Genomic DNA, 14970 nt, shown 5'->3' with positions numbered 1-14970 from the left:
CCTCCTCTTACCCTCCCTCTGCACCCGGGCGCTTGTTCTCCTGCCCCCGCGGGGGGAGCCCCTTCCCTTGGGTCTGGCTTTATGCTCAGCGCAGGTGCTTGAGTGCAGCTGCCCTCGGTATCCCCCTAGACAGTCCATACAGCTCCCTCTGCCCACTGCTCCCAATGAATCTTTTGATGTGAGCAAGCCAGATTTAAGCCAGGGTCCCCACCCACGCCTCTATGCGTGTGCCTCTTCTAGCCGGTTTGTGCATGTGACTTCTCTGGAAACAGAGGCAGGTATCAGTGCTCCAGGCCCAGCCAAGAGCCATGTGGATGGGGAGTGGACTGGGCGCCGTGCGGAGTGGGCTGGGTGCCGTGCGGAGTGGGCTGGGCGCCGTGGGGAGTGGGCTGGGCGCCGTGGGGAGTGGGCTGGGCGCCGTGCGGAGTGGGCTGGGCGCCGTGGGGAGTGGGCTGGGCGCCGTGGAGAGTGGGCTGGGCGCCGTGCGGAGTGGGCTGGGCGCCGTGGGGAGTGGGCTGGGCGCCGTGCGGAGTGGGCTGGGCGCCGTGGGGAGTGGAGCAGGCATCTCTGCTGCTTCCCTCTCTCCGGCTGCTCTCAGGCTCCTTGCCCCTTCGTAATGGCCCCACAGTGCAGCAGAGCCAAGGGCTCGGGGTCCTCACCACAGGCCCGTGTAGCCCGGGGACAGGGCTGCTTCTACCATCGACAGGAGTCACCTCTTGTGACTTGCAGAGTTGGTTGAGGAAGAGAGGTTTCTGCCCACATAGTTGTCCCCAAACACGGCCGGGGGTCCAAAGCTTCCCAGGGCCCACGAGCTGAGCCCTGAAGCAGGATGGAAGCGGGTGAGGCCAGAGGATGCTTCGGGGCAGTTATGGGGGGCCCAGAGTTGGACCAAGTAGAGGCCAGGGTGGGCTGACTCAGAGAGTAACTCCGGACTGGGCACCCAGTCCCTGGAGCCGAGGAGGGATGGAGCCAGAGTGCTCCCTGAAGTCGGCTCACAGAAGCTGGACCAAGGTTAGGCCCAGCCAGCCAAGTGCCTGTGGCAGGTGTGCCTCCTAGGAACTCCTCGGCTTTAACAGGACTAGCCCGGCTGCTTGGGGAGGGCCAGCACTGGGCTGGGCGGATACTAGGCAGCTCCGAGGAGAGGATGGGGGCTGGGCCGGCCAGGGAAGGGGCAGAGGGTGGAGAAAACTGCAGAAAGGCCGAGGCCAGGAGACAGACAGGGGGAATAAATGGAAGTGACAGGGTCAGGCCAGACCTTTGTCCTGCAGCCTGATTAGAGAGTCTGCCCTGGATTTCTGAAACTTTGGGACGTTGTCGGACAAACTGGAGCTTAATTCTGTCAGAGCGCTGGGGAGATTAGAATTGACATCCTGGGAGCACATTCCTGGCTGGGCAGAAATCCAGCCCCCGCTGGGAAAAACCTGTGAAACCATGGCCAGCCCAGTGGTGGCGGCAGGGGGTGCCCGTCAGCACCAGTGGCCACTCCAGCCTCATGGGCCGGAGCCAGGAGCGCAGGGAGGGCAGGTCTTTGGAAGGCTCCGTCCTGTGGAAGGCGTGGGGGCTCCGCAGAGCCACCACTGAGTCTGAGTTCCAGTTCTGTGCCTCGTCCTGGCTGTGCTGCCTTGGGCAGAGAGCTTACATTTCTGTCTTTCTTTTTTGAGATAGAGTCTTGCTCTGTCAGTTTCTTTCTTTCTTTTTTTTTTTTTTGAGATGGAGTTTTGCTCTGTCACCCAGGCTGGAGTGCAGTGGCATGATCTCGGCTCACTGAAATCTCCGCCTCCCGGGTTCCAGCGATTCCCCTGCCTCAGCCTCCCAAGTAGCTGGGATTACAGGCACACACCACTATGCCCAACCAATTTTTGCATTTTTAGTAGAAACGGGATTTCCCCATGTTGGTCAGGCTGGCCTCAAACTCATGATCTCAGATGATCCACCCGACGCAGCCTCCCAAAGTATTGGGATTACAGGCACACGTCACCATGCCCAGAGAGTTTTTGTATTTTTTAGTAGAGTGTTGGCCAGGCTGGTCTTGAACTCCTGACCTGAGGTGATCCTCCCGCCTCAGCCTCCCAAAGTGCTGGGATTACAGGTCTGAGCGTCTGCGCCCAGCAAGTGCTTGAGTTTCTTAACCTTCATTTTCTCATCTGTAAAATGGGACAGTCTGCCTCTGGACCTACTGAATCTTCCTTTCCTTTGAAGTTGAAGGCGTAACCCTGGGAAGCCAAGAGGGATGGGTCAGATGGCGGTGCAGCTCCAGGGCCAGGGCCTGCCAGAAGACAGAGAAGGTTCCCCTTGTGGAGTTCCCTGGTGCAGGGCAGGCCAGCAGTGCCAACCCGGAAGGGCCTTCTGGCTCAAGCATGTGGGAAGTGGCTGTCCCCACACCATGTGGTCCTCCTCATCAGCCACCCGTCCTTGTCAAGCCTGGAGAAGCCCAGCAGGGGACTTGGAGACGGGTTCGGCCCTCTGTAAGAGCTCCCAGGAAACCCCTACCCAAACAAAGAGAGCTGAGGGAAACAGACACAGGCCTGCCTTCCGGGAGCTTCCAGTCCAGGACGGCCGGCCTTATACTCAGAGATGGAGTTAGAGGACCACAGTGAGGACCAAGCGCCACAGCCCCAAACCAGGCTGTTTCCGGAAGAACAGAATACCCCTCCCCACATCCCTCCCGACTCTAATGACTCTTAAATAGTGGTAAATATTTTGGCTAATGCAGGCTCTCGTGGCAGAGAGCAAAGCTGTCTGCAGTTCAGGACCCACAAATTATTTATTAAAGGTTTGAGATGTGGTGCAATTATGTGGAAAGAACCCAAAAAATTAAATAAATAAGTAACAAAATAAATAAATAACAGCCCCACTGGCCTCTTGAAGGCTTGGGAGCTGCACATGATTGCCGTCTTGATGAAATCCCCCCGGATGTAATGAGCTGATTTTCTGCTGTTAATATTGCATCTGCTGATGAAGGATTCGTTAGGATAATGGAACGAAGCTAAAATATAAATGACTCCCTGTCAAGAAGCAGCTTTTGTTTGTTGATCTCCTGACAGTTCCTGGGCCAAGGCAGGGGTTTCTGTGCGCACATGCATTCTGGAACAGGCAGGAGGGCGGGGGCGGGAGCTTGGGGGGCTGCCCCACAAGCCTGGCCCCCCGGTTATTGCAGGCTTTCCCTTCGAGGTGGGACTCCTCGACCTTGGGAAGCCCTGGAGCCCTCCAGAGGGGCGCTGGTTGCACTGAGATGCCGAGTGGCAGCAGAAGTGGTCTGGGGAGCACGGCGGGGAGGTGGATTGGCTGGGCCGAGTGTGTTGGGATCCACACAGGAGAACAGGCGCGCTCTGTGTGTGCCGGGAGAGGCAGCCTGCGGGGGTGCAGAATCACAGCACTTGATCGAGGGCTCCTGAGGGGAGGTCCCTTCACTGCAGCCGTCCTAGGCTTCCCGCCTCATCCTCTCCCTGTGTGATCACAGAGCACATCTTGTGGAGGCCTGAGAGCCCCCCTTGGGCAATGGCTTCTCAATCAGGCATAGAGGGAAAGAGGACCCATTTGAAGTCACCATGTCTCACACCGACCCCCACCCCAGCCCCACCCAGGCTTGGCTTCCCCAGCACCTGCCCTGAGCTGCCACGTGGGGACAAATTCTTTCTCTCCCTAGCACTTGCTTTTTTTAAAAAGCAGTATCATTTTATTTTACTTTATGGTGATAAAATGCATATACCACAAAATTTGCCATTTTATTTTTTTCTTTTTATTGTTTTATTTTTGAGATGGAGTCTTGCTCTTGTCACCCAGGCTGGAGTGCAATGATGCAATTGTGGCTCACTGCAACCTCCACCTCCCCGGTTCGAGCGATTCTCCTGCCGCAGCCTCCTGAGTAGCTGGGATTACAAGCACCTGCCACCACGACCGGCTAATTTTTGTGTATTTTTTTTTTTTTTTTTTTTGAGATGGAGTCTTGCTCTGTCACCAGGCTGGAGTGCAGTGGCACGATCTTGGCTCACTGCAACCTCTGACTCCCTGGTTCAAGTGATTTTCCTGCCTCAGCCTCCCGAGTAGCTGGGATTACAGGCATGTGCCACCATGCCCAGCTAATTTTTGTATCTTTAGTAGAGACGGAGTTTCACTGTGTTGGCCAGGATGGTCTCAATCTCCTGACCTCAGGATCCACCCACCTCAGCCTCCCAAAGTGCTGGGATTACAGGCGTGAGCCACCACACCCAGACTGTAACCATTTTAAACTGTACAAATCAGTGGCATCAAGCACATGTGCAGAGTTGCACAGCTATTAAGCTAGTTCCAGAACTTTTTCATGGCTCCAGATAGAAACCCTGAGCCCCTCAGGCAGCCCCTCCCCACTGTCCCCTTCCCCGGCCCCTGGCAGCCGCTGCTTTCCGTCTCTATGGATTGGCCTGTCCCGGATACTTCACATTATTGGAATCATACAACTGTGGCCTTTTGTGTCTATCTGGCTCCTTTCTCGCTCAAAATGGTGTTTTCCGGGTGCATCCATACTGTAGCCCACATCAGAACTCCACTCCTTTTTTATAGCTGAATACTATTCCATAGTATGGGCTGGGTGCGGTGGCTCATGCTTGTAATCCCCACACTTTGGGAGGCCGAGGTGGGCAGATCACCTGAGGTCAGGAGTTCAAGACCAGCCTGACCAACATGGAGAAACCCCATCTCTACTAAAAATACAAAATTAGCCAGGTGTGGTGGTACATGCCTGTAATCCCAGCTACTTGGGAGGCTGAGGCAGGAGAATCGCTTGAACCCAGGAGGCGGAAGTTATGGTGAGCCGAGATCACGCCACAGCACTCCGGCCTGGACAACAAGAGCGAAACTCTGTCTCAAAAAAAAAAAAAATTCCATAGTATGAACAGACTCCACATTGTTTATTCACTTCTTGGTTGATGGACACTTGAATTGTATCTGCCATCTGCCTACTGTGAATAGTGCTGCTGTGAATATTCACGTACAAGTGTTTTCTGAGTACCTGTTTGCCATGTTTTCTGGCATACGCCTGGGAATAGAATTGCACCATCTCTCCAACTTCTTAAAGGCAGGGACCCTGGAAACTAATAACAGGTCATGTTTACTGAGCACTTACTATGTGCCAGCCACTGTGCTAACCATTATTTCGGTGAGTCCTCAACAGCACGAGAATGGAAGCTCATGAGGGTTGAATCTTTGGTTTGCCAATGTTCTCTAGGTCTAGGACAAGTATCTAATAGCATATAGTAGGTGCTCAAGAAATATGAAATAAACTTCCTTCAAGATAGGTACTCATGTACCCCTACTTTCCAACTGAAGAAGCGGGGGCATGGAGAGGTTAAGCAGCCTTCATACCCAATTGCACGGCAGGAGGCAGCAGAGACAGGATTCAAACCCGACTCTCGCCAACTCAGCTTTTGTATGCTGTCTTTTTTTCTTTTGTCCCCAAGATGGAGTCTCACTCTGTTGCCCAGGCTGGAGTGCATTTGCACAATCTCAGCTCCCTGAAACCTCTGCCTCCCAGGTTCAAGCGATTCTCCTGCCTCTGCCTCCCAAGTAGCTGGGATTACAGGCGCGCACCAGCAAGCCCAGCTAATTTTTATATTTTTAGCAGAGACAGGGTTTCACCACGTTGGCCAGGCTGGTTTCAAACTCCTGACCTCAGGTGATCTGCCTGCCTTGGCCTCCCAAAGTGCTGGGATTACAGGGTGAGCCACCGCGCCCGGCCTCCTTTCGTAATCTGTCTTGTCTTCTCTTCCTCGTGCCTGGCACAGCGTCATGCACGCAGTATGTGCTCAGTGAGTACCTGACGATCTCACTGTGGAGCAGGGACAAGAGAGATCGAGGTCACTTGACCTGGCACAGGGGCTGGGGAAGGCCGGGAGCAGGTGTTGTCTTTTTGTGCATCTGTGGGCGACGTGCCTGTCTGTTGAGAGGGGGCACTGCCTACTGACGCTGAGCCCTGCACTGGCAGAGCCTGGAGTGGGCACTGCTGAGCACCCTCCCAGCACCTGGGAAAATCTGGCTGACTCCTTGGCCAGAACCACTCCTCACCTTGGCCTTCAAGGCCCTTAGAAAAAAAGAGCGCAAACTAGGCCACCAACTTGGACCCTTCCTCCTGGGGAGACCAGGAGTCCCGCCCAAGAAGATCGGGCAGGGTCACTGGGAAACGGGGGGGTTGCTTCCTCCTGAGGGGCTCTCAGGAGGGGTAGGGAGGCCAGCTCTTCTCCTGGAGCCTTAAGAGAGTCAGGCAGGGCCTTGAACTCAACATTGAAGTCCCTGGCCAGGCATGGCCACCACACAGGGCAGCATCCCTTGAAGGACTCCAGGGCCTGACCGCAGAGGGTCCTGGGTAGACAAGGGCAGGCCGGAAGCTGGCACTGAGCCAGCCTCAGGGTGGAGGTCAAGTTGATGTCTCCTGTTTTTTAAAAATTACTATGATTAAAAACATTTCTTAAGACAGGGTTTGGGAGAACAAGGTGGGAAAACCCGTTTCCTGCCCCCAAAGGACAAGGGCCCTCCCTCTTGACCCTATGTAGATTTCTCAGGATTCTGGCCCGATTCCAACCAAGACTGTGCTTGGAAAGAGCCCAGAGCCAATCCAGAGGCCGCTCTGACTCCAGGGGCTGGACAGCTACCCCCACCGCCCCTCCCTGCCTCCGGGCCGGCTTCTTTCCCGAGGCCTCTGTCTCCATCGGGCACCTGCTGGCCTGTGCGGCCCTCAGCCCCCTCATTGTCCTGCTAAGCACTGTGTAAAAGTTCCGGGCTTCCTCTGACCTTTCCGTTTTGCCTGGTTATGCTGGGGGTCCCCCGGTGTGCACCCCTTGGCAGGCGGCCTCACCCTGGGGACTGCGCGGCCCCTGCGCGGGGCCTTCCTCTCCCCAGCCGTCCTCCCACAGCACCTTCTATTGGCTCTTTCTTTTCTCCTCTCTTTCTCTCTCTCTCCCTCTCTCTCGCTCCCCCTCTCTTTCTTTTTCACTCTTTTAACATGGTTTTCCTAAAAAGTTTTTTAATCAATCAAATTTGAGGCAGAAAATAGGTTTTGTCACGCCTGGTCCCGGGGTGGTGTGACTCTCACTCAGGCTCCCGACAGCTCCTCAATGCAGGAAGGAGGCCAAACAGAATATTTCTCGGGGAAAGTGCCCGTTTCCATGACGCTGCCCCTGTTGTCTGCACCCCCCGCCCCACGCTGCCTGGCTGACAGGGCCCCAGCCCCTGTGAAAGGGCTCGGCCAGGGAGAGGCTGTGCATGAGGATGGGGCTGGGGGCAGGGGGAAGGAGACGGCCATGGCGTGGTGGGGGGCGGGTGGGCAGCCTGACAGCTGCCCCGAGCCCCCATGGCCCGGGAGGCCTGGGGAGCAGGTAGGAGTGCTGGCCGACCGAGGAGCCTGGCCTGTGCCTCATAAATATGGAGCTTGGCAGCTGTGGGTGAGGGGCTCCAAAGCCAAGTCCTGGGCCAGTGGCGGCTCCAGCCAGAGGGACCCGCAGATGGATGATGCCCCTTCAGGTCCTGGTATGCTGGCCCCTGCCGCTTCTCCGCCCTTCACTCTACCGCATCCCGTCTCTCCTGGCATTCCCTCCGCCCCTTGCCCATGGCCACCCCCTCTCCTCCATCCCTTGCTTCCTTCCTGCCCTCCCCAGACCCTGGCACCCCTTGGGCCTGTGGTCCTCCCAGCGCCCAGCCCAGGTTGGCCCCACTCCGAGCTCCCTGCAGGCCCCCGGGTCTTCCCTCTCCAGCCCGCCTTCCCTCTTCCTCCTTCCCCTCTCGGTCTTTCACCCTCTCCTCTCCTCCTCTTCTCGCTCTCTTTTATAATTAATGATTAGTTTTAATTGGTTTGCTTAGGCAGCCTGACAGCAAATTAACAGAAGCCAGCCCAGGGCTGCCGGCTCGGGGAGAGACCACTTGCTTCAGGACCGGCCAGGGAAAGGGTTGCACGAGGCTGCCTGCCCCCAGGCTCACTCACTCGGAGGCAGCTCCGGGCCTCACCTGGGCAGGTGCAGCAGCCAATAGGAAGAAGGCAGCAGGGAGTTTGCCAACTTGCTCTGTACTTCTGTTTTCCTTCTCCTCCTCCTCACACCCCTTCTGTGCTCTTCTCCTTACCCAAGACATGGCTGGTGTCTTCAGAGATTAGGGGTGGGTAAAAGGTGGGCAGGGTTTGCGTTTGGTATCACTCATCCTCACTTGTGCAATGGGCTGGCGGGGTGAGCGGCCTGAAGCCTCTGGGGCCAAGATCTGCTTTTTCACATGGACAGAAGGAAGGAGGTCAGAAGGCTGTTGTCACTCAGCTGCCGGCCAGCCGTCAGCCACATAGCCTGGAAGCGCCGGGACCCAGTTCTGTTTCTGATTTGCCAGCTACCTCTGGACAGAACGCGGAAGCTTTGGGTCCTCAGTGTTCTGGCCGGAGTACTTAGGATTAGGAACATTGGATGGACGGATGGATGGATAGACGGATGGATAGATGGACAGCTGGCAGGCAGTGGGCGTGTTGGCATGACTTAGGCACTTTCTGCCGTGATTCCTGAGCACACAGCTTTTTTTTTTTCTTAGCCTGGAAGCATTTCCCTTCACTCCAGCCCCACTGAGTGTAGGGCCCCTGCTGTCCTCTGGATTTCCCCAGTGCTGTGCCTCTCCCCTGGCCTTGAAGAGTCCTTTCCCAGATGTGCTGACCACTCACTCACATGGGCCACTCACTCACAAAGCAGACATCGGGGACAGTGACAGGCAGAGAGACAACAAAAGATGGCCGGAGAAGGAAAGAGAGACCAAGATGAACTCTCAGCTACTTCTTAGGCGCCGACTGGGGTCCCAGAATGCCAGTGTCCCAGTTCCCTCCCAAGGACAGCCTCCCCGCTCCCATCACCCGGGATGCGTGGACGGGGCGGGTGGGGTCCAGGACCCCATGTGCGTCCTGGTCCCCGTTCGTACGCATCTCGGCCCTCCCCTCCCTCCTCCACCCCCGACCAACTCCTGGAAAGTTTCCTCCCTGATTGTTCTGTGTGATCAGATCTGCAAGTTGCTCTCTAAGCTTCTTGTCACATTTTGACTTAATGAAGTGCAACTGCTGAGGGATTTGGGTTCAGCGCTCCGGTCTCCCGCGCTCCCCTGTTGTCAGAAAACAGGGGTGGTTGGGGACGGCAACACCGCGCTGCAAGTCGTTATCATTCCGGTCAGTCTGTTTAACACAAAATTAAACAAAGAACTAATTAGTGCCTCATGAATTAATAAATGCACAGTTGCCAGGGAGGATGGGAGGGGAGAGAAAGGTGTTGGAAGGGAGATACCGGAGTTGTGGAGTTGGGGGGCTTTGGAGGTCCACAGGAGGCTGGCCGGGGCGCGTTGAGAGATCTCAGACAGGAGTGCGTGGGACGGATGGGACGGGGAGGATGACACCCCAGCCAGGGCCCTGGGCTGACCGGCCGGGACTCGAGCTAGGATGGCCGACCCCACCTAGCGCCTGGCAGTGGAGGCCTGGGGTTCTTCATCCCGACCCCCTGCGACCCTCCCTGCCAATGTCCTCCTCCGTCCTCTCCTCTCCTGGCCAGCTCCTTCCCTTTTCCTTATTCCCCCTTTGCATGGCTCTTCGTCATCTCTACCGCCCCATCTCAGGGGTCCACCCAATGCCCTGCAGACCCCCAACCTCTCATCGTCTGGATGAGATGGGCATCAGAGGCCCATGGGGCAGCGCTTCCCAACCACTGGATGCCCACCGACCCGCAGCCCTCCCAGAGCCCTGCATCTGGCAGGGTGGGCTCCGCCCCGGTGGGCACCCTGTGCCCAGGCAGCCCAGCACAAGTGGTGAAAGCTGGTGGAGAGCCAAGGCCTCCTTAAGAGAAAGTGTCAAGTACAATTAGCATTATCTGTCTAAATATGTCCTGGGAACCGGAGAGCGGGCGATGGGACTGGGTGGCATGCCGGGAGCCCTCAACAAGGTCACCTCATCTCCCGCAATCCCCCCAATCTGATTTGGGGATTACATAGCCTAAGGAAATTGGTGTTATTCCTCTTGCATCATTGATAAGCCACACATGAGGGAGAGGGGAGAAGAAAACGTAACAGCCAGCCAGCCTTCCCCGAGCCTGGGGAGGGTTCCGAGGCCTGCAGGGGCAGGGCCTGGCTTGAGCAAGGGTCAGGGGCCTGCCCAGCAGGCAGGGAGGCTCCCTGGGTTTTCTCTCCACATACACAGAGGCTGCCCCTTTGACACTGGCTCCCCAAACTCATTCCCTGGGCAGGAGCGCCTCTCCCAGCACCCTGGGCTGGGCCATGTTTCGGATAAAGGCCTCCCTGTTGTCGGACCATCGTCTCTCTCCCTGCGCAGTCTCTGGACGTGGGTTGTGGTGACTCATGGGTAGGACCCCAGGGTGGAAGATGCTGTCGGCGGCCTGCTCCCAGGGCGTGGAGGCTTCCTGGTGCCTTGGCCCCGGGCTCGCCCTTGCCCCTCTGTCACCAACTTGCTAGAGAGAACAGTTTGGCATCTGTCATTTTTATGTTCAGGGGCCCCGGGGAAGAGAGCAAAGAAGCAGTTGCTGCTGTATTCTGTCACTGTCCCCAGGCATCCCTGCTGGGCCGCTGCAGCTCCACAAGGCCATGTCACCAGCACCTCCACCCCGGCCTCCTCCACCAGCACCCCCCACCTCCTCCACCAGCACCCCCCACCTCCTCCACCAGCACCCCCACCCCTGCCTCCTCCACCAGCACCCCCACCCCTGCCTCCTCCACCAGCACCCCCACCCCAGCCTCCTCCACCAGCACCCCACCCCAGCCTCCTCCACCAGCACCCCACCCCAGCCTCCTCCACCAGCACCCCCACCCCAGCCTCCTCCACCAGCACCCCCACCGCAGCCTCCTCCACCAACACCCCCACTCCAGCCTCCTCCACCAGCACCCCCAACCCAGCCTCCTCCACCAGCACCCCCACCCCAGCCTCCTCCACCAGCGCCCCCACCCCAGCCTCCTCCACCAGCACCCCCACCCCAGCCTCCTCCACCAGCACCCCCACCCCAGCCTCCTCCACCAGCACCCCCACCCCAGCCTCCTCCACCAGCACCCCACCCCAGCCTCCTCCACCAGCACCCCCACCCCAGCCTCCTCCACCAGCACCCCCACCCCAGCCTCCTCCACCAGCACCCCCACCCCAGCCTCCTCCACCAGCACCCCCACCCCAGCCTCCTCCACCAGCACCCCCACTCCAGCCTCCTCCACCAGCACTCCCACTCCAGCTTCCTCCACCAGGACCCCCACCCCTGCCTCCTCCACCCCACCCCAGCCTCCTCCACCAGCACCCCCACCCCAGCCTCCTCCACCAGCACCCCCACCCCAGCCTCCTCCACCAGCACCCCCACCCCAGCCTCCTCCACCAGCACCCCCACTCCAGCCTCCTCCACCAGCACCCCCACCCCAGCCTCCTCCACCAGCACCCCCATCCCAGCCTCCTCCACCAGCACCCCCACCCCAGCCTCCTCCACCAGCACCCCCACTCCAGCCTCCTCCACCAGCACCCGCACCCCAGCCTCCTCCACCAGCACCCGCACCCCAGCCTCCTCCACCAGCACCCCCACCGCAGCCTCCTCCACCAGCACCCCCACCCAGCCTCCTCCACCAGCACCCGCACCCCAGCCTCCTCCACCAGCACCCCCACCCAGCCTCCTCCACCAGCACCCCACCCCAGCCTCCTCCACCAGCACCCCACCCCAGCCTCCTCCACCAGCACCCCCACTCCAGCTTCCTCCACCAGCACCCCCACCCCGGTCTCCTTCTCCAGCGCCCCTGCTCCGGCCTCCCTTCTCCGCCTGGCTAGGGGGGTCCTGAGGACCACATTTCCCCTGCGGTCAGCTCCTACCTGGTTCTGACTCTTTCTCAAACTGTGGCTGCCGTGTACCTGAATGAGCCAAATCAGAGCCCAGCTGGCATGCCTGAGTTTCTAGCCCTCTTGGCTGGCCCTGGAGCGTCAGCCCCTCAGCCATGTGGGGCAGGGAGCCCTTGGGTGCACAGGAGGGATGGAGGGCGTGCGCTGGGGAGTTGTGGGCTCGGAAAGGCTAACTGGGCTCCTCTCTCTGCCTCCCAGGATGAAGTGACACCCCCAGGAACATCCCAGGAGGCTCTAGGACCCGCTGCGAGGTAAGGCCTGAGCCCCTCCCTGAGCCTTACATCCCCTCCCCTACTGCTGACCACTCACCCAATGCACATGTCACCCTGAGTGGGTCAGTCCTGCGGAGCACCTGGGGAAGAGGAGAAGTGGAGCTGGGGAACAGCAGCCACCCTGCCCGTTCCACCCTGGTGGGAAAAGATGCCCTCCCACCAGGAGGAGCTCCTCGGTTTGGCTTGTAGGCTGGAAATGGTCTGGGGACATGTGGATTGCAGACTTTGGGCAAGGAATGTGCTCAGGGCCTGGAGGGCTGTGCCGTGTGTTGGTTAAAGGGCTCCACGTTGGCAGACCAGCGTGAGATGGCAGGGGACCTGTGGTGGCTGGGCTCAGGGTCCCAGCCTGCAGTGCCCACTTTCACAGTGCCATCGCCTCCGTGGCAGTGGCTGGCTGTGTCTGGAAGCACTGCCCAGGCTCTGCTTCAAGATTCGCATGGACTTGAAGGCCCCAGGACCCCGGTCCTGCCTTCTTTCCTCGGAGGCGGTGCCGCCCCCAGCGGCTTCCTCCATTTTCCCTAAGAGGCTGGCAGGGAGAAGGCCACGGCCGAGGCCAGGACAGGCTGCCATGCCCTGCCCTCCCCCAGGCCCAGGGTTCCTCCGGAGTCCAGGCACTTGGGGCTGCCCCAGCCCGGCCCAGCCTTCATGGGCTGTCATTCCCCCGGGTGGTGGCGCGAGAAACCTCAGGGCCACCGGGCCTCGGGCCCCAGGCAGTGCCGTGTCAGAGGTGACCGGTGGAACGCCAGTGTTATGTAAATAGCAGGGCCTGCCCGGCGGGCGAGCTGGCGGGCTGCAGCCATCCATCATCCCTGCTCGGCGGGGCGGGGGACAGACACGGCACCGTGCGCCTGGCTCCAAACCTGTTTGTTTTCCCTTTGTCTCTGGAGTTTCGGGGCCCCGGCTGCGACGGACCGGCTCTGGGTTTTGTCCTACCGGCCCCCTCCCCCGCAGGAGGACGGGGAAGGGAGGAGATTCGCCAGCTCCCACCGCGGCTTCCCTTTCGGACTTCAAAGGCTCCCCCAGCATTGTCTGCGCTGGCGGGCAGTGGCCCTGAAAACGTGATCAGAGGCGGCCCGGTGTAGGGCAGGCCCGGCCCGCGCCCTGCGCTCTCGCTGGGGCCTGTGGATTCCTCCCTTTGCCGCCAGCACCACCCTGGTTACAGCTCTGTCCTGGGTCCTCTCGCCTTTCTCTCCCTGGTGCCCCTTCTGGCTCCCTTCTGGCCACTCCCGCCCTCCTGTTAGCCATGGCCTCACCCCTGTCTCATGGAATTGAGAGTTCTAGAATCTTCAGAGCTACGAGCCTCCACGCCTTCACATGGTCCATGAGGATCTGAGCACCGTGGAAGGCTCCTCAGGATGCACGGAGCTGGGGCCGGTTCCTGGATATTGGCTTCCCACGTGTGCCTTGTTCTCTGTCCCTTTTCTCTACCCTCTGATCATGAGAACCTTGCTTCCTCTAGAGACCTCTGCCCATGAGGTCCAGACAGGATAGATACCTCCATCCCCAGGCAGCAAGGTGAAGTCAGGCATTCCGTGTCCTGAAAGCCAGCCCCAAGTGCTTCCATTCTCTGGAGCAGCACTTGGCAGATGGGCCACCTTTGACCCACAGCCAGCTTTTATAAATAAAGTTTTATTGGAACACAGCCACACCTATTTGTTCAGGTATTATCTATGGCTGCTTTCACTCTACACTTGCAGACAGAGTTGAGTGCTACAGCAGAAATCTCTGTTTGGCCCACAAAACCTAAAAGAGGAATAATTTTCTCCCCGGCCCTTTATGGTAAAAGTTTGCCGGCCCCTGCTTGAGACGTTCTAGCTCCTGCACTTTGCTCTCTCTTTTTAGTGGTGAAATATACATAATAGGAAATTTATCATTGCGGCCATGCTGGTGTACAGTTCCCTGGCCCTAAGCGCAGAACCAATGCTGTCACACCCATCATCCTGCGCTGTGCACGTGTCTTCATCGGGACTGCTGTGAGGGGCCCAGCACATCTGTCTGGGAGCCCTGCGCTGGGGTTGCAGGGCTGCCTACAGTCCTGGTCTGTCTAGGGGGCTCTCTCCCCCTGCTCTGCTAGGGCCTCCTTCTGCTCAGTCCCACCTGCCTCGAAGTCCCAGCTCTTCCTCCCCTCTGCAGCCCCTGCTTCCTCGGAGCTCTTGCCCCACCGGCATCCCGGCAGCCCTGTAGCCTTTAGCAGGTTCTCTGACCTCAGATCCACGGCTTCCTCTTTTTTTTTTTTGAAACATTCGAGTCTCACTCTGTCGCCCAGGCTGGAGTGCAATGGCGCAATCTCGTCTCACTGCAAACTCTGCCTCCCAGGTTCAAGCAATTCTCAGCCTCAGCCTCCAGAGTAGCTGAGACTAACTACAGGTGCACACCACCACACCTGGCTAATTTTTTATATTTTTAGTAGAGATGGGGTTTCACCATATTGACCAAGCTGGTCTTGAACCCCTGACCTCATGATCCGCTTGCCTCAGCCTCCCAAAGTGCTGGGATTACAGGCATGAGCCACCACGCCCAGCCCTCACAGCTTCCTCTTTTTTAAGGGGAGAAGAATATCGACTGTGCAGGGTTGTTGAGACAAGTGAGTGAGTTGTTGTGGCTGAAGTGGCTCGCCCGCTACCCACCAGGTAGTGTGTGCCTGAGTTCCCACCTGCCGGAGGCAACAGACACCTCTGGGCAGATTCCACGGAGCTCCCTACCCTCTGCCCTGGGGGCCTCAGAGTCTGACCCCATGGAGAAGGGCAGACTTCTGATTCCAGGGAGCACCTTGGGAAAGAAAAGCCCCATGGGTAGTGGACTGGCAGGCCTGGGTCTTCCGTTTCTGTGGCAGGGCCCTGGGAGCAGCAT

At 58.7% G+C, this 14970-nt stretch overlaps 1 protein-coding gene across 4 annotated transcripts in view; it reads left to right on the top strand.

Annotated features, from left to right (window-relative positions):
• Nucleotides 1–14970, top strand: part of CASZ1 (castor zinc finger 1) — a 161847-nt gene that overhangs the window by 81389 nt on the left and 65488 nt on the right. For all 4 annotated transcript variants that reach the window (XM_064363254.1, XM_064363255.1, XM_064363256.1 and 1 more), the window contains one exon: nucleotides 12047–12099. The gene's annotated coding sequence lies outside the window, so the exon portion shown is untranslated. The remainder of the gene's footprint in view (nucleotides 1–12046; nucleotides 12100–14970) is intronic.

Source organism: Aotus nancymaae, unplaced genomic scaffold, assembly GCF_030222135.1.
Source record: "Aotus nancymaae isolate 86718 unplaced genomic scaffold, 86718_ANA_hifiasm-v0.15.2.pri h1tg000053l, whole genome shotgun sequence".
Taxonomy (NCBI): domain Eukaryota; kingdom Metazoa; phylum Chordata; class Mammalia; order Primates; family Aotidae; genus Aotus; species Aotus nancymaae.
The sequence above is the reverse complement of the archived record's forward strand: the minus strand, read 5'-3'. Positions and strand labels throughout refer to the sequence as shown.